General features: G+C 41.8%; 1 protein-coding gene across 4 annotated transcripts in view; it reads left to right on the forward strand.

Annotated features, from left to right (window-relative positions):
- Window positions 1-11,173: 11,173 nt before the first annotated feature.
- LOC106944974 (RNA binding protein fox-1 homolog 1-like) overlaps window positions 11,174-19,859 on the forward strand; it is a 515,796-nt gene continuing 507,110 nt past the window's right edge. For all 4 annotated transcript variants that reach the window (XM_015028333.1, XM_015028336.1, XM_015028332.1 and 1 more), the window contains exon 1: window positions 11,174-11,700. The gene's annotated coding sequence lies outside the window, so the exon portion shown is untranslated. The remainder of the gene's footprint in view (window positions 11,701-19,859) is intronic.

Here is a 19,859-nt window from a genome sequence, read left to right on the forward strand (position 1 = left end):
AATGATTGTCTGTCTCCCCTGTTTATTTGCCGGTGTGAGGGCTGTAATGGAGACAAATGCTTGTCTGAGTCTGTGAACCCGGCGCTCCTCCACCGATCTGCCTGCTGTTGCCGGCTGCTTCCAGAGGCATGTGAAGGCAGGTGAAAGGTCCTCAGGTGACTAACCTGGGTTTTATGCCTTAATGACTCCTTGTTATTCTCAACCCTATTTCCCAATTGCCTGGAGCAATTCCCCCCCTGTGTCCATTAGATTGAGGGAGCACCGATCAATACGTGATGCAATTTCCCTGGAGAATGAACAAAGCTCCTTTAGGGTGGCTGCCTGCTGTCTTTCTCTCACAAACGCTTTCTCCTGCTCCTTATTCTGCAACACCTAGCCGAGGTTAACTCAGCCAGGTGTTGCGAAGACAAAAAGATTCAGCCGCTGGCATTTATCTAAGTGAGGTAAAAATGACCAGCAACAGGAAGCGCATTCACATCGGCAGCTGCAGCAGAAGCCTGTCGCCCGGTTCCTCCGTACGCCGATGAGGAATGAGTCATCACGGGTCCTTCAACCACCGCCTGCGAGGCTGGCACTCCGTTTGCCAGCAGCATCATCTGCCTCGCAGGAGACGCTGCCCAGCTATTATCTTTGAACAATGAGGCACGCTTTGCAAGTATTCGATTTCACTAAAGGTCAACATCATTTTGTCACTGGAGTAAAGTGTTGTTTTCGTAATGAATATGCCCCAGATTATTCAGACATAACATAACCTGTGCAGTGAGCAAAGCACGCTAGAATGCACTGGCATTTATTTCCTAATGGAGTCTAAAAAAAAACCAACTTCCTGGTTTTTTTCAGTGCAGCATCGTCTCTCAGGGATAGAGACAGTTTATCTGCAGTCAGGCCTGTCACTAAAAACAATAAATCAATCATGATGAATTAAGATGAGCTCAATAATTTCCAGTTGGACAACAATCGTTAAAGAGATGCTCCCTGTCAATATTGCTGAAAAGCAGCCATTTTGAAAGATGCTGCAGACATTTGACACCCAGTAGGATTTAGTTTGTTTTTCCTGTCTAAGCTCAATGGTTTATATTTTTAAATGCAATTTTACTTCTATTTTAATAACTGTTGTTTTTTAAATTTAATTAAATTTTTATTTTGGAGATTTGACTTGAAAATGGTCTCAACATGACAATATTATTGTTTATTGCAACCATCTTTGGGACGATTTATCATCCAGCAAAATGTATCGTGACAGGTCTATCGTAAGGATTGAGCTAAATTTGAATAATATTTGCGGTAAAGGATCTATGTGAAATAATTATAGTGTCTAACTATTCAATATATGGTAGTTTACACAGGAAACATTGACTTAGTTTAGTCATTTACTTAAAGATGCATGGATAGGCCTGTCACAGTAACATATTTTGCTAGACGATAAATTTTCCGAGTAATTATTGCAATAAGTGATACTATTGTCATTTCCAGACCTATTTCAGGTAATAAAATTATAATAATAGCGGCATATTAATGCAAGTATACCTGGTCAAAAGGAAGAAAACTTCCTTTTGACCATAACAACGTATAATAAATTGGAAAACGGAAAGTCACAGCTGGCATTGCTAATCTGCAAGTCTTGGACCTCTACATTTTCAAATCTCCAAATTTGTCATTCTTTCAATAAAACAAGCCAGGAAAAAATATATATAAAAATACATTTCAAGGCCTGAAAAGCCATAAGATATGCAGGTTTCAGTGCTCAGACAAGTATGAAGAACTTGCAGCGCCAAGAAGCCATGTAGCCTTTATACCGGAGCATGTATGCTGTCAAGTGAAAGCATGCAAAGTAGGCCCCAAGTCCCCGTGGCACCCCACGATACTGATACCAGTCAGTGACATGGAGCGCTCCTCTGGTCCTGCGAATCTTACAAGTGACAGAAATACACCTTGGTGTGGAACAGTGGTCATTGTTTCTGTGCAGAATACCCTCACCCACCCACAGAGCTCAGCTGCGCTGAAACCATTAACTCCAATAATTAGAAAATGCCTGAAGTAGATGATGCTGAACGCTGACCCCTCCCCCACTGGTGTTTTACACAAGCATCCTCTGCAGACATTCAAGAAGCCTCCATGTTCTTCCATATCTTAACTCTTTTTTTTTGTTGTAAATATTCAGAGGAAGCTGGAGATAGGCACCAGCACCCCTCCCGACCCCACTGAGGGACAAGGGTGTTCAGAAAATGGATGGATGGATATTCAGAGGATGACCATTTTTCAAATGGACATGCAGAAAAATATTTTGTTTACGCAGCGTTGAGCTATTTAACCCTCTCAGCTAATTTAGTTGATCTTTGACTAAAATTTGGACCTGAATTCACAGCCCAAACATGGAGCGGTTTATGTTTATCGGTTTTAATGAGACGAAGTCGGTTGCAAGATGCTGTCACTTGTTAGTTAGTCATCATGCTAATTGCTTCATCACACAGTATTTGAAATCTGGAAATTTCCAATCAAGTTGGTCCTGGAAGTGTACATACTCATCATGGGAATTAATTTTATTTTCGTTTGGGACTTTTTACTGATTTATATTTCTCTTTCCAGGATGGAATAATTACAGAAGCTGGAATTGAATGAACAAGTCTGAATTTGTTTCAGACTTCATTGTCTTGTTGGTTGGCTTCTCTGCATCAGCCAAGCTTTAAGCATAGTGAACATTGGGTTTAAGTTCAAAATTTGAGAAACAATCTACTCATTGGTTTTGTTGCCAAACATAAACCTCCAGCGAAGCTTCCACTGCCTTTTGGCACTGTTAGACCTCCGTATGTTGCCTTCCTGGTCATTCAGCATAAATCCTTGTCTTAATATGCTCTGGAAACCTCATACTGATCTTCTCAATTCAACCCCAAATCAGCTTTCTGATGAAACACTCAACTGTAAAACAGTTTTAGTTATGATGAATTTGTTTTTTCTTGCATCTGCTCAGTGTTGCCACCGGCAACAAAACAGCTCATTTCCTTTACTGAAGGAAAGGAAAGGAGCATTTGTTATGGTAAAATGTTTTACTTATTTAAAAAAGGACTGTTTGCATTTTTTAACATATTTATAATATTTCACAAAAACTGCTTTAGTGGTTGAATATGAAATCTCCAGAATACCAGTTTTTAAAATCGGTTAATTGTCAGAATGATTGATTACTAAAATAATCGTTAGTTGCAGCCCTATTTTATTTAACCAAAGGAAAACACATAAAGTAAAAAAGTTAGAGTGGGAAGTGGAGACAACTGGACAAATAACTGTAGCTGTGTTTCCATTGATTATATAATTGCACAAATTGGAATTACGAAAATAGATTTGGTTCATGGAAACATGTCAATTTTGAGAAAACTCATGCTTTTTTAGTTTATGCAGTAGGATGAGGTGGTATTTTGTAAAACTGTAATTGAAACCATGTCTTCACATCATGAGTCATGTGATGTTACTACTGCCAGAAAAGACAAAGAAGACAACAGGAAGTAAGTAGATGGACAAAGATAGTGCAGCATGTTTTCTAATGACTTATCAGTGCAAACAAACGTATTCACCTTTGATTTTAATTGTTTCTTACTTAATGGAAACACTGCATTTGTGAAGTGGTGGTTTTTTTCAACATTAGCAGAATATCGACAAAGTTTTACGCGCTTTTGTAATGGAAACGCAGCTACTGATATGACATTCATGGCACAAACACATCAAAATTAAGATACTGGTGCCTATTTCCTGCGTGAAGCGGCATGATTTCATGCAGAAAAACCTCCTAGTGCTGAACTGAAGGCTGTTTATTGTTGCCACAGGGAGACTCAGCTGAAAAATTCTCATCGGTTCAAAGTTCTGATAATGTTGATGGGACAAGTGTTTGCACTGCAAACTAAAGCTTTTAGTGCAGCAACAATTAGTTAAATATTTCATTCATCAAGTTTGTTTTGTTGCTCCTGTTGTACTGAGATAGTTCAAAGCTCATCTCTAATTGTGTGAGAAAAATATTTTAGTTCATAATTTTCTGCTTACAAGACAGTGGATCTCTGTCTCACCTGACAAGGGTCACTGATTTACTCCAGGCAGGTTTAGCAGCAAGTCGCCTTCAGCCATGAGAGATGTGCTTGGTGCACTGGGTGATCAGAAAGTCTGAAATTGGCCCAGAGAGAGCACTGCTGTCAGGAAAAAAGAGCACAAGCAGAAGAGAAGAAATGGAAAATGCCATCCCCTGCTGGGTGAATGAATGCACAAGTTTCCCTGTGAACCTTTGGCCAAGCGCCTTGAAGCACAGCATCAGCAAAAAGCTTTCTTAAAGGAACGGCTTTCTTCATTTCAAAATACACAGAATGTGGGTGAAGCTTGAAAATGAAGCACAAACAAACCAAAAATTCTGTTTTACAGCAGAGAATTTACTACTTTGTTTTGGGAAAATATGCTCATTATCCATTTTATTAGGTACATCTGTTGTTCTTTAATCACCACCAAGTCGCACAGAAGGCTGACTCAGAAAAGCACATCACCATACTGGACAATAACAGAAATATGCTGTCTCATCTGATGAGTCTCAAGTTCAGCTGCAACTTTCAGAGGTTCTGCTCAGGACAGAAAAATCACCTTTATGCACCAATTTCAAAGTCATTAAACTCAGATTGGCATATTTTGGATATTTTTCAATAAATAAAAACTGTCAAAATTTTATTTATGTTTAGAATAAGATGCTCATTTGCTTAAAAGGACAATATTATGTATGTTCCACAGTCAAGGAACTGTTACCTTCAGGATACATGTTAAACATGACTTAATAAAAAAAAAAATGACTTCACAGTTTGACACATTGAAGTTGGGCCTCTGTCTCTTTAAGAAGCTCCTTCTCTTTCTGACACTGCGTCCTCAGCATGTCAAACATCAGTGCTCCTTTATTTTATTGTTTGTAACCTTTCTTAAGAGGTGTTGGCTAATTGTTGCTGCTGCTAGTCTGGAGGAGCTGAGTGAGGCAGAAGCTTGGCTAGAGACTGCAGCTCCCAGGAGAAACTTTGTGGAAATGGGTGAGAGCAAGCGTTGCACGCACTCCCAAATGGTTGTCACCAGATATTCAAGGGTTCCTCAAACTTGGATGAAGGAATCGAAGCAAAACTCCAGGTAAGTTTCTAATGAGGGAATAGCAGTACAACATGGTATAAAACTCAAAAAGGAAAATTTTCTTAACTTATTTTCTGTTTGATATGCATTCAGCGCCAGAAACGCCTTTATCAGAATATCTCCAATTCCATGAGAGCACGGACCCATCATGCCTTATATCAACCGTTCAAACCACTACTGGTAATGTAATGGTGTGGGATATTTTCTTGGCATACTTTAGGCTCCTAGCTAGTTATTTAAACACCCGCAGCCTACCTGAGTGCTGCTGTTAACCAGGTCATCCCCGATTTCTTGAAGACGGCAATGAGTTTGTTGATCTCCATTGACCTCCACAGTCACCAGAGCACCTAAGGGATGGGTGGAACCATACATCATTGATATTAAGCTTAAAAATATAAGGCAACTGTGTGAGGATATCATGTCGATACAGACCAAAGCCTCCCATGAGTGCTTCTGGCAGCTTTTTGAATGACTTTGTTGTCACAAAGAATTAAGGCTGTTCTAAAGGCAAGTAGGGGGTCCAACCGGATGCTGGCGGTATCTAGAGCTCTGTCGCCCGTCCACATTGATTTGAAAGGCTGTCGGTGCTTCTCTCCTTTTCTCAAGTTAAAACAGTGTTATCTTTCGCCGGCCCTGCATTTGTCCCTGTGACTGTTTGACGACCGTGGCGTGGCTGCTGAATGGCACCATTTAAGAGATGAAAGAGCAGTCGTGCAAATGTTGTAAAACAGCCCAAAAGAAAAAGTGAGGTGAAAGAGCGGGGCAGAAGCAACAAAAGGAAGAAGTCACAAAGACATGTGGGCAGCGTTAAATAATTTACTCCCCGTTAAGATCCTGTTTAATTAGCTCTTGTTCTTTGTGTCGGTGCAGGTCTGAACTGTTCAGGGCAGGAAGGCATCATATGCTCGCCTGCTGCGCGATCACAGTGGGGTGCAAGTAGAGGACATAGGGACGCGTCCTGTTGGCTTATTGCTAACAACAACAGCAGGCCACTGCTGCAGACCTCCCTGACTTCTAAAGGCCCGCTAACTCGCTGCTATCACACTTTCCATGGCTTGACCCTGCTTACTGCCCTGTAAACATGTTTTATAATATATTTGTATGCGAGTACGGCTGGCTGTTTGCTCAGACCAAGAACTGCCTCCCCGCCCCTCAACGAGGATTAGGGCACCATCTTTAGAACTTTCTGGAAATGATAGCAGGGGAGCGCTGCCTCAGTATTTTGTTGCCCAAGGCTAGTTAAGAGGAACTGCAAGCTGCCAAAGGATCCAATTTCAGGCCATTTCGCTCCCTAAAAAATTTGTCTGAAGTGGAAAATCACACCTGATGGCCCACTAGCATGGCTTTTAAGCCACTAGATGGTAGTATGGGAGTCTTTGTACAATCAATTTTCTGAAGTAAAGAAAAGGTACTTTTGATAAAATAAAAGGAGAGGTTGGACAAAAGTTCAGATGGCCATCACTTCTCTTTGGTATGATCCTTCTTTTTTTATGTCATGGATCATTTCCTTTGCAGTACGCTCAATGAAAGACGGGACTCTACCAGTGGAGGACGCTGAATTCATGACGTGCAGCCAGTGTCGAGGTACACACTTTGATTTGTGACATGCAGGGAGACGGGAGGGGAGAAAGAGAAGAGGAAGAGGAAGCATGTGGAACAGAAACGCAGTGTCCCGCTGTGGTAATTTGCCTTGGGTCTTATAGAGCTTACTTTCGCTGCTGGCAGAGTCATACGCAGGCTGATATGGGAAAAGGAGAAGATGTGGGAACAGCGTGAGGAGCCAGCAGAGTGTTTTGGCTTTTACTTATAGCTTCAGAGGAAATAAAGAGTGAGATGTAGGGAAGGCTGGGAGTGGAGTAGGATTTAACTGCACGTAATACTCAAACAAAAGGTAAGGCGTGTGCGCTGGCTCCGGAGCACACATCACTGCGTGAACGTGAAAAAGCTGAGGTCAGTTTTTATGGGTGTGCAGCAGTTTTGAGCACACATAAGCGCCTGTGACACCTTTGGCAGTGCCAAGAGCCCACACATCAGCCGGCTTTGACAGCATGCCTGGCACATGCCTGAGGGGCTGGGAAACTTCCCTTCTATAATTGCATCCCATGTCAACCTGTGACAAGTCAGGCTCAACCAGCAAGGGAGCTCACTAATCACCGGCCAGACCTCCTCCATATCTTTTACCCCCCTCCCAACGCTCAGCCCTCGATTCTTACCCGTCCACACTTTCACACAAAAGGAACACACTCCCAATCAAGCGATCTGTTGTTTGCATCTGTTGGGGTAGCACCCCTGAGCAAGCCATTACATCCTCCTCTCAGCACCTGATGCCATCAGCATGACTCTGCAGTCAAAGCAGCTCTGTCTCATTAGTCCTGTTCTTAAGGAGTGTCTGTTAATGAAGCAATTTCCCAAGTATACCATCTGTTAGTCTCACCGGCGCTCTGTCGCTGACACATTTTACTCATTTAATGTTAATTACAGCAAATTTGTTAAAGTTAGTTGGGGGATGAAATAATTTTCTCTCCACTCTTCAAGCCTCAGTAGCTGGGGATTCATGAGCTCCTTCACACCTCCCAGGAAGAACCAGCGAGACCGACAGATCCACGGTTCTCCATCTGTGGTATTTAGGCTGCTTTTAATGGTTCTCACAAGATATTCTGGTTCCAAGTCGCTGGTAACGATAAATGTATAATTCTTATATTTTACCTTTAATTATACACGTAAATCTAACTGAGACAGATGGCGAAGTTTTCAAAATAACCAGTTTAACAGTATTGTTAAATCAGACAATGTGTTAGACAAATTATCTGAGAATATGAAATAAAACCAGGAGGCAGCAGTTGTGTGTGTTGTCATTAATAGGGTGTTGCTTTGTTTAACGCACACAGAGCTGTATAACAGTATCTCCTAACCTACAGATTTAATGTTTGGCTGCTTTTTGTCACACTTGCATGTTTCAGATCATCAAATTGATGTTAATACAGAGATATGGATATTAAAACTACAGGTGGGCATCGCTACATGTGAAGTTAGTTCTGCTAACGCTAAATTACTACAACTGTACAGATGTTAACTGAAGCTAATGCTAAAGCATTAACCTTAAATTATATATGCCTTTGAAAGAGTCCAATCGAACCCTTAATTTGTTTGGACTGGCCTTGTTTGTGCATGGTTGTGTGTCCTTTGTGTCTCTGTGTTAAAGTGTGATAAACTGGCGATCTGTTCAGGTTGTACCAACCACTCACCTCTGACTGGCACAGGTAGGAACCTGCTTCCTGTATGGATTACGCAGAATGCAAAATGATTGGATGCTACTGTAAAAACAGACGTTGATTTGAAGGCTTTTTACACACCTTTGCCAGGTATCAGTCACCACAGGCAGTTTCAACAATGTGATTTTGGACCAAGAGGAAATTGGTTGAATTGCAGGTAAAGGTGTGTTGGTGAAAGTCTGCATAGTCAGAAGTCCTCTTGATCTTTGGCGTAAGATATCAGCATGTGTGTGTGTGTATGTGTGTGAGACCACATCTTTGATCTGTGGTGAATGATGTGTGTGAGTAAGTGAGAAAGCGAGCGACACGGTGCGGCTGCCTCCTACCTCCTACAGATTGAGGTGAGAGCAGCCAGGTGGGGCTCGGTCGTGTCTGTGCGCCACAGTAACTGGATGTGATGGCTGGCCTCTGGGGATCTCTGCCTTAGAAGTGCTAAACGAGCGAAGCAGAGCAATCACACTGTTCCTGGATGTGTGTGTGTGTGTGTGTGTGTGTGTGTGTGTCGCGAACCCACACCCTCCTTTATATGATAGTGAGTTGGCTTTCCTGTCGACTCCGAGTGGGTGTGCGTGTCTCCAGTAAAGGACGCTGCATTTATCTGGGGTCTAAATATAATCACTATGATAAGATGAAAAAGCTGAAAATGTTTTTAAATGTTGCCAGGTAACAAGCCCTTTACATAGCAAATCCCCAGCATGGCCGCAGGTCACTGCGGTGATTCTAAATGTTGCAGACAGTCCACATGTGGTAGCTTGACTCCAGTTAGAAAGGTGGTAACAAGACACTGGTTCCAGTCTAAACATTGCAACCTCAAGCTTCTTCAACCTCCTCCACTCACCTTGCCTCAATGTGATTGTTAGCCTGAAGCCCCAGAAAGGGCAAACTACCCCCGTACCCTTCATTAACCACATGGAATTGACATAATTCAATTAACGAGCAAAAAAATTCCCTCCCCAAGAGAGGAGAAAGTGTTTGTGTACATTTCTGCCTTTTGCACACCAGCTGTGACTCTCCGCGTCCTCATGCACGCACTTGGATTACACGTGCGACCTGCTAAATGAGCTCTCATGCCTACGAGAGCAAAACAAACGAGTGTGTGTCACAGGTTGCGTTCTTGCCGCGGGCAAACCGAGGCCCCGGAGGTGACACTACTGAGGCCTCTGTTTGCACCGGAGCGCCGCGTACCCTCGCCCTCCCGCCCGCCGCATCGCGTGCCGCCCAAGCCGAGGTGAATGCCAAGAAGTCTCCGAGCCACTCCATCAAGCAGCGACCCCCTCCCTCCCCACGGGAACAGCAGCCAATGAATTACAGATTAGATCATTGTTACAGGATCATAACAGTGATCTAATTGCCAATTTCTCTTTTTAATTGAATTTGGTGGAGTGAAGAGGACGGAGATGGGATTCATGGGACACTGTGTGGAGCCGATTGGAGCCGGTCTGCTGTTGACCGGGTGCAACACTTAATGAGGGGAAAAAATCCCGCCGCTTGACATTCGGCTGCAAACTGGGCGTCAACTGCAGAAATGTCAGGCTTAATATCCTTGACAGTGGCTCTTGTTTGGACTGCATCTTGTTTTTGAGGTATTTTGGGTGTGGAATCAGTCAGATTCTGTCCACAGTGTCATGAATCCCAGTTATATTCTGGATTCATTCTGAACGTTCTGATCTCTGCAGATGTCCTGAGTGTTTTTTCCTTTTTCCAACCATTTTTTGGTGCCCTGTGAAACTTTAACCTGCTGCTCTCTGACCCAGGCAGAGCTAATTGGAGTTTGTCTCGGTCTCCATGCCTTCGCCCGGCCTTCCTCAATCCTCCCTTCTTGAAATGCCGTTTCCAGGCTACCCTGCCAGCTACCTTTAAAAAAGTCACAGTGTCAAAATAGCCAAAAATATGTTCAGAAGCTACATTTTTATTAGCTGTGTTGAGCTGAGTAAAAAAGTAGTGATACTTTCCTCATGAAACCCAACACAATGGATTGCTGCTTGGGGTTTAATGTGATGTGGAAAATCATCAAAGGAGGTAAATACTACTCTGCAAAAGCACTAAATCTTACCAAGTATTTTTGTCTAATTTCTAGTTCACATATCTTAGTACACTTAAAATAAGACAAACCTATTATGCAAGTAATGTTTCAGCAGGACCAGGAGCTGCATTCAGGTCAATAACTCCTTCAGTACTAGTGACAGATTATTTCACGTTTAACGAGACATTTTATGAATTAAATAATCGGCTGGTTGAACTAGTACTTTAAAAGAAATCAACAGTAGACAATTATTGACTTGTATCAAGCTCCTATTTCTTGCAAAAAGGTTATTTGTAAGTAGGTTTTGTCTAATTTCAAATGTACTAATAGATTTTCACTAGAAGATTTTGTGTTTTTGCAGTATTGAGTGGCACTGAAGCTATCAAAATCAAAATGAAAAATGTACGTTAGATTATTTTAGCATGAATAAGATGATATTTTTCAGTGAGAGTCTGATAGGTGCCCATGATGTCTGTCCAGTCTGACCATAAATGAGCTCAGAGTGTTGTCTGATTATAGCTGGGTTATATTAGATGAGATAAGTTAGCCCACATCTCCTCATCAGCCGTACGTGAGAGCTGACAAGCCCAATACATCTACGGCCGCTATGGTAATTGAGATGGGGAGGTGAGGAGGGTGTGTGCGTGCGTGTGTGTGTGTGTGTGTGTGTGTGTGTGTGTGTGTGTGTGTGTGTGTGTGTGTGTGTGGGAGCCTCCCTCTGCCTCCTGATCCTCAGTACCTGTCATTGATGAGGAGCCAAGGAGAAGCTTCAGCTTGGAGCTGTCATCGGCCCTCTGAACACATCTGCCTCTCTCTATCAACCCTCCCTTCCTCTGTCTACGAGCGCGCGAGCGTGTGTGTGTGTGTGTGTGTGTGTGTGTGTATTCACGGCGAGTGTGTTGTGTTTCTGCAGAACTCGGTGTTGGAGGTGTTTGAATCGGAGCAGACGGACTGGGATGCAGGCACCGCCGAGACCGACGCTCCCTCTCCCGGACTGACAGGCCAATCGCAAGCCACCGTTCGCCCTGCCTCTGAATCCCTCTCTCTCTCTCCCTCATCCTCTCTCTCTCTTCCTCTCTCTCTTTTTCTCTCTCTCTCTCTCCAGTTTCATTCCTTAGCGCTCTGCTCGTGTATCCCCTCCTCCTCTTCCTCCTCCTCCTCCTCACACCTTTTGGTCAGAAGAGGAAGAGGAAGCCCAGCCCAGGGAGAGACGCTGAGAGGATGAAACTCTGACACGCCGGCAGACCACAGGGAAACAAGAGCACAACTGTGAGTACAGCGGTCCTTTCACCTCTCACTCAGGCTTAACGCTGTCACACACACTTTGTGTCACACACACACGTGTCTGGCGCTTTCACTTCAAACACTCCACTGACTTCACTCCACGCGCTCGCCATCCATCCTCTGCTCAAGTGTCTTTGTCTTTTCCAGGCGGGCAAAAATAGAAATCAAAAGAACTGCATTTTCTCTCTCTCTCTCTCTCTCTCTCTCTGTCTCTCTCTGTCTTTATGTGTTGAAGCGTGTTTATTTCTGTGTTCCTGCAGCTGACACCGTAGTCAGAACCAAACACAAGCATAAACAGTCCAGAGGAAGTCTGCTGTCTACTTTTTGGACACTTGTGTTTTAATCTGTCTTTGTTTCTCACATTAAAACAGAAGGTCTGGATGTGTGGAGCTGCTTTTGTCTGCGCACCTCTCGTGTTTTTATTGGCAATAAAGGAATGTGGGATCGCCACATGAGGGGAAGCGAGGCTGTTTTTATCTCCCATCCTAAACGTATAAGCTGCTGTAACCAATAGAAAGGGGCGTACTTTCTTCTCAATGGCACCGTCCCCGCTGCTTATTATTTAGCTCTCAGCCGGGGGTGATGGGGGATTGGTGGCATGGGGAACGGGGACTGAAATGCTCCGTTTGCGTCACACTATTTTCTGATTATTCTCTAGTTCATCTCTGGCTGAGGCGATTTTCCTATTTCCTTCTCCCATTTTGAGAGAGCATAATAGGAGCTCAAACACACGCGGGGAAGTGCAGACAGTGGATCTGTGCAGAGGACACAGATTGCATTCCCTCCGGAGAACGCTTTGCTGTATTAAAGGCACTGGAGGGGCTGCTCGGCACTTGTCATCAGCTTGGCCGGTAATGCCGGCGCGGGGAGCGACGCAGATGGCGTGTTTACGGCCGCTCTCTGATTTAAAGAGCTCCCATTGGCCCTAATGCCTCCGCTGCACGGCTCTGGCCCCATGCATTCCCGGTTATTACATCTGTAAAGCCCTGGATATTGTGCAGCACTTCACTTGCCAAGACGGTCTGATGAGCAAATGTAGAAAATGAAAACACATATATGTTAAACACCCGGCAGTATATTAGATTTGCCGCTGAGCTCCAAACTCCTGGAGTGAGAGATGAAGCATTTGCATTTTTATGATGTGGCTCAACGTGGATTGCTTTCCCCCTCCTCACATCTATGTTTAAAACTCAATCACAAGTACGCCGAGGTTTGCTGTTTGCAATTACATGTCTTGTCGTTTCTAATTCTAATGATTTTCTGGCATGTTCCGCCGCCATAGGTGATATTTTTCATGTTTTCCGAGTTGCAGAATCTAAATGAGGGATTGATTTGGAGCGTTAGAAACACGCGGCGGCTCTCGGGACCCGGCGAGCCTCCGGTTGCAGATGTGTCAGCAAAACAGAATAAAAAGGCCGAGATTGACATCCCGGTCTGCCCGGCCTTGGCAGGTTTTCTGAACCCTGGTGGTTTAAAACAAGAGCACACTCCATTAAATCAAGGTAAACAAGACAATTATGTGTCCTTTTCTCCTCTGGTTGCTCCCAACTCTCTTCAACACTGAAAAACCCAAAATCTTACCAAGTACTTTTGGTCTGCTTTCTAGTCAAATGTCTTGAAATGAGACAAAACCAACTTAAAAGTAATTTTTCTACAAGATGTAGCTTGTTTTAAGTCAGCAATTACTTAAGTTCTAGTTCTACTGAAAGATTATTCCACTTTCCCATATATGTTTACCTAAAAGTGTATGTTATATGCAATTGTTGATAGAAATTTTAAACTTTTCTACATTCCTGTCTCATCAAGCCGTGCTACCTTTTATTTAAACAAGTGACTGATTGATTTTCTTTGTTTATTGTAATTCTTGTTTTGTGTTTTACATTGCTACAGGTTTGAACATCGCAAGTTACTTAGTTACTCTGAGTAAATGTAACTTCACCTGCTACACTGCAAAAACACAAAATCTTACCAAGTCGAGTTTGCAATGCAAACATACACTTGAAACTTGTTCTTTTTTATGAATGTTAAGCAATGTCTGACCAAAAATAAGCTCCTATATCTCATTGAAAAGTTACTTATAAGTTAGTTTTGTCTTATTTTTAGTTTGTGTTTTTGCAGTGAACAGGTGATCAGTTCAGACTTTAACATTGCAACAGAAACTTTGGAGAAAATTGGAGCGGAGGAAGATTACAAAAGCCACATCACAAAAAGTAATTTAAACTCCCTCAATTAATGCAACTCTCATTTCCGAGTTGCCTGTGGCCTTCATGTGAATTGTATGTAATTTAAATGCAGAGAGCCCGTCTGCGTCTGACGGAGTCGCTGACCAATTTAAATGGGGCTTTTCCTCATTGTGTCATTGTGCTGAAATGTATTGAGGAAAAAGTTAATAGCCTTTTATGCAAGGAAACATATTTAATTACACATATCGTTCAGTGGTACCCCAGAGGTGCTGTTAACTTTACTCTGAGCTGTGCAGTTATTAGACGGCTTGTAAAAGCGAGATAAGCTCCTGTCACACCATATTTACTTCCATCAGCGTGTGTGTTTATGCACTTATTGATTAGATAGTTGGTTACCAGTCTTGACCATCAATACACATCCCTACAAAGTGGGGACCAGATAGTCTCCCAGTCTCCCTGAAGGCTCAATTACACAGCATGCACCAGGAAGCGGGTGGGGGCTCCTGACAAGGTCGAATTATATATGTCAGCTTTAAATCATTTATTCAGTCATGTCTGAATGTATAAAGAAAGACACTTTCAGGGAGTCAATAAATGTTGCATGCTGCTGCTTTTTAAACATTTTAATCAGATTTTGTTTCTGATTAAATTATATCCTCTGGAAGCTGGGCTTCAGCAGCTCCTGGGTGTTTTCCTCATTTTCTTCTCTTTTTGCCCTGAAAATCTCCAACTAACTTATTGATATTGGAATCCACTAACTGCACATCTTGAATAATGAGAAATTGAATTTCACTAATTTGCTGAAATCTGGCTAGAGATGCAAACCGACCGCATGGCTTCCACTTCTGACACTTGTGGTGCCGCTGCTGTTGCAAAGCATGGAGGTCAATGCTGCTTTTCATGCTTTGTGAGGTTGTTTCCTTTCTTATTGTCACACACTGCATTCAACAGCCTGTTTAAAAAATCATGAATAGCAACAATCCACTGATGAAGGACATGTGGTGCAAATATTTAAAACACTTTTTTCTTTTCCTGTCAAAGAGAAGCCAGAAAAAAAAGTTGATTTGCTGACAGCTTGGGAGGGATAGCCTTGCTTTACAGAAGTATGCAAGAAAAAGTAATTGCAGGGTTGAAGACTCATTGATAAAATACTGAAGAGTTGTAATCTGACTCAAGATTCATGTTTTGTTTTGTTTTTTGTAGATTTGGTATTTGTTAACCATCTACAAACACGAACAGAGCAGATACAGACATCAAAATAAAAGCTGGAGATTAAATATATTCCACATGCCCTTTGGATCCTTTACATGTTATTGTAAATTTTGTGCTTGTGCACGACTCTCTATGACAAAAGGACAATTTTTTTTACATTCTAGCCGCGCTGCTGAGGTGGAACGATCCGTTAAATGAAACCTGGAGATGCAGGTGTTATTAATTTAGACAAGTGCCTCGAAGCAAAGGGAAAAATAACAGAGAAAACCGTTGAAGAACAACTCAAAACGACTATTTTCTACGTCTCTGTGTCGGCTATGCTACACGCAGACCCGTTGCCATAGCAACCGACAACAATGCCACCACATTGTTTCAGGATTTAACACCGAAAAACGCTCAAACATTCCCACACAAAGAGCAGACATTCAGTCCGTTACAGTTTCATGATTTTAGTCTTCATGTTTATTTTGCGATCATCGATAAGTGATCGCTGTGGTAGATTAGCTGTCGCTGCTGTTGGCTCATTTAAACACCTGCTCTGCTGACGATCTGTCAGAGTTGGTGTTCAGGTCGTCTTCTTTTATCTTTTAACTGAACCGAAACGCATCTTATTCCACCTCACATCTACATTCTGCTTCCCTCTCCTTCAGTATTTTCTTCTTAAAACTTTTTCTTGACCTTGTTATCTAGTTGACAATTAGCAGCAAAGCTCTGCATCCATTTTTCTTTTATATCAGTCAAACGTTTAGGATTTATGTTGATAACAGCTGAAACCAATGCTAGTCATTGTGAGCTTGCAGCTTTTTTTGGAGATGTGGGCAGGATCTTTCAAACGTGACATCACACTGCAAGGAGTCCATATAAATACTTTGATTTTTTTGCAGTGTGGATCCAGGTGGGTTGTGATGCTCATGCATCCCATCACCAGCAGCCGTTCTTGCATTAACTTGGTGTGGAGTGCTGTAGTAAGTGAACATCTGGATGGGATATGGTGATATGAACATAAATTGTTATCATAAACTATTACTCTGGAAGATTATTTAACTCTTAACATATAAAAATATCTTGTTATAAGTGAGATGACAGTGGAACTAGTTCTTTTTTATCAGTAATGGGGAATTATCGACTTAAAATAAGCTTCATTGTATTGATGAAAAGTTACTTGTAAGTCGTTGTTGTACTTTAAGTGCACTATGATATTTGCAGTAGAAAATAGACTCAGGAATACTTTGTGTTTTTTCATTGTGTGTTTCATTATGCAGACTGACTTCATTCTTTAGAGCGATCCTGTGCATGAAACCGTGTCGGACTCTTTGCAGATTGGCACAGCTTTAGTCAAAAATAGACCAGGTGCATATTTTTAGCGCATTGTGTTGCACTAAAAATATATTTGTGTTTGTCAGCAGCATGGTAATCACTGAGTCTTGAGGTAGTGAGGGCTGCCTTCTCTCACAATGAGCAGCAGAAATGCAGGCTCCTTCTCTTCGCCAGATGATTTCAGTAACGTGAAGCTTTGCTCTTGTCAGCACCGCGGACGGCGCGGCTTCCTCTTGATTTCCAGCTTTGACATGTCCCACCCTGCAAGTTGACAGGATTGCTTCTTAGGCCTTGTTATATATGGAACGCCATCCATGTTGTTGAGCCTTTAATTGGCCCTCTGCAGTGTTAAGGTGGAGATGTGGAGCCTTCCTGTTGACCGCTTGTCACTCCTGGTGTTTTCTACCATGAAGAAAAACATCAGGATTCAAACTAAACCAGATCTGGCTTCTCTTCTCTTTACATGTGTCTTTAAGTTCTGCTTAGATCTAAATAGTTTAATGAAAAACTTTGAAGAAAAGCTCAGAGCGATGCATTAGAGAAACTACTTTCTGATTTTGGGTTTATGGAAATCTGTTATTAGTTTCTGCTGCTTTCATCTAAGCTAATAATGTGATCAATTGTGATTTTAATTAGAACTTTTAGCACGTATTTAATTTCAATTAATTTCTGTTTTTAAAATGTTCCACTATAAAAAGTTTTCTGAGGATTCGATACAGAAAATGTCCAGCTTGTCGATTTGTTTTTAACCCTGGAAAACATGAGAGAAAAGTTCAACTGTTTAGATCACAGTGATCAAACTCGAGGCTCCCAGGCCAAATCCGGCCCGCCTTGACCATTTATGTGGCCCTCTGGGCTCTATAGGGCCACATAAGTTCAACTTTAAGATTGTGGGCTCAAATATTATAAGTCAAATCCATTTTTATTTGTACAGGACCAAATTACATAAATGTGAGAGGATGTTAAAAATTGTTACATTTTAAGAAGTACTGACTGAGAAACTATAATATATAACAGTTTGCCGTTTGACGACATTCATGACCTTGATGTGATGAAAATGAGTTTGACGCTCCTGTTTTAGATGCAGGATGAAAATGTAATGTTTTTAAATTGTTCTGTGACATTTTATGAAAATGTTTTAATATGAGATAAAATGTAAAACAAGTTCTAGTTTGCATTTTCTACAAAAACTACATGCTGTAGTTTTTGTAGACCTTGAAATGCCTTGCTGCTGAAATGTGCTATAAAAATAAAATTTGATTGATTGATTGATTGATTGTAGACATTGAAGAGGACATTTTACTTTCTGTTCTTTAGTCCTCTGAGACCGTTAATGAAACACATCTTTACAGATATCAGGTTGTTACTTTGTGACCCTGTAGGGGGCGCTGACATACATTTCATATTCAATAGCATTCAAAGGTTGAACAACTGTGTTCAAACTTTAAGTAAAAAACCAGAAGGAAAGTCAAGATTTGTAATTTTTTTAGTTTAAAATTGAACTGTTGTAATGTTATTTAAAGCCAGTATTTAAACTGGAGGTTATTTCTCTCTCAGCAAGCACAGGGTGACAGTGGAGAGGAAAAACTTCCTCTTTAAAAGACCACAGGCCACGACAGTGGTCACTTAAGGGTCTGCAGCCTTTGCAGTTCAAGAGACACTTTTCCCCCTGATGCCACAAAATAAAATTTGTCTAGAATCAATTTAAAAAAATAAATAATAAATGAAATGTTTTGTTTTGAAAGGAAGGAAACTATCCTAGTTTGGTGGACAGGAAACAGTTTCTCTCCAATCATTGCTGATGATTTTATATATTTAATAAATCTTAATTCCTATTGGCACAACAAGACTGTACTATTGTTTAATGAATAATTTGTTAAATTACAACATTGGGTAGCATGCTGCGTTTATTTCTAAACTTTATTAGTGATTTAAATAATTGTTTAACCTGGAGCATTTTGTATTCTGGTACATAAAACCCTTGAAAATAAAGAGGGTGTTCTGTATTTATTTATTTTACATAACTGTATATTTTTATATTTATTTATGCAAAACATATTGAATCAAAGAAGAGAACAAAAGGGAAGGAATGTATTTATAACTTTTTGAAACGAAATGCTTTTGTTTTTCTGATGCTGCTTGTTTCTCCTCCACAAAGTGAGTCTGTGAGCCGTAATCCCTCAGACAGAAATATGAAACCAGGGCAAATAAACCCAAACTGTTTTCACGTTTTGTTATCATCAAAGGGCAAGAAGGGAAATATGTTTTTGTAAATTACCTTGTTAAAGTCCTACAGCCAAATTCTCCCGCGAACCGTGTTTATTCAGTTCGTTTTATTAGAAACTTTATGGCAGCCTTGCATCGGCTTTAGCCACTTGGTCTCCATTTAATCAGCCGGTACCCCCAGCATTAACCTTCACTTCCTCTCTGTCATTCTCTGCAGGGTCACACAAAGTATCATCAAATATTTATAAAATATTAATAACTGCCTTTAGGAAGGGAAAAGAGAACATAAATAAATCTGCTCCGCAAAGCATTCGATTAAGAAGTCCATTCCATGTAATAAATGGGTGAAGGGGAGCTATAAGGGCAGCCGTGGAGCAAAAAGGGCGAGACAATTGAGTCAGAGAAGAAGCAGCCCTGGAATAAAAGCTGATTTTTTTTTATTTTTTTTTTGTAGTCAGAGAGGAATGTTCCTCCTGTAACGTCTCCAGTTGTACGTTACATGTGCTGTTTGTGAGCTAATGTGAGCCGGAGAGAAATTGTTGTTGTGGACGGCTTGAGCATCCACGTTCCCCAGGGGTGTAGAGGAGGAGGGGGCGCCTACATCGACAGACTCCAAATAGACTAATGCAGACACCCACACACACACACACACACACACACGTACAGCGAGCTGTTTAGCATGGAGGCTGATTGAGGCAGGGCCCAACATTAATTATCTGTTTTTCAGCTGAGGTCTGGTGACAGTGATTAGAGCGAGGGGTTTTTTGGAGAGCGGTGCACAGGCGGTCTAATGAGGAAAACTGGCCTCTCTATAGAGCTCTCCAGGCACACTTGATCTGCTTTGTGGTTCAGCAAGTGTGTATGCGTGTGTATGCGTGTGTATGCGTGTGTGTGGGTGTGACTGTAGGCTTGCTGCTGGGAGCTCTCTCTGCATCTGAGGTTTAGAAGCTGATGTAATACTTGGAGTTGAGACTTTCCCGAAGCAGGAAGCAAAAATCTCTGTCAGATTACTCGTGTTTAATTGTCTTCTTTTGCTTTCTAGCGTTTTCTTTCTTGGTCGAGGCACTTTGGGGCTTCTGGGAGACGTAGGAGTCACATGACTGCTGGTTCTGGTTCTTCATGTTAAAGGGGAGTTTTCCTCTCCACTGTCACTACATGCATGCTTAGAATGAGAGCCTGCTGCAAAGTTAAAGGAGAGCTATGATT

The sequence above is a fragment of the Poecilia latipinna genome, unplaced genomic scaffold (genome assembly GCF_001443285.1).
Source record: "Poecilia latipinna isolate Pla-1442-1.1 unplaced genomic scaffold, P_latipinna-1.0 Scaffold121, whole genome shotgun sequence".
Lineage (NCBI taxonomy): Eukaryota > Metazoa > Chordata > Actinopteri > Cyprinodontiformes > Poeciliidae > Poecilia > Poecilia latipinna.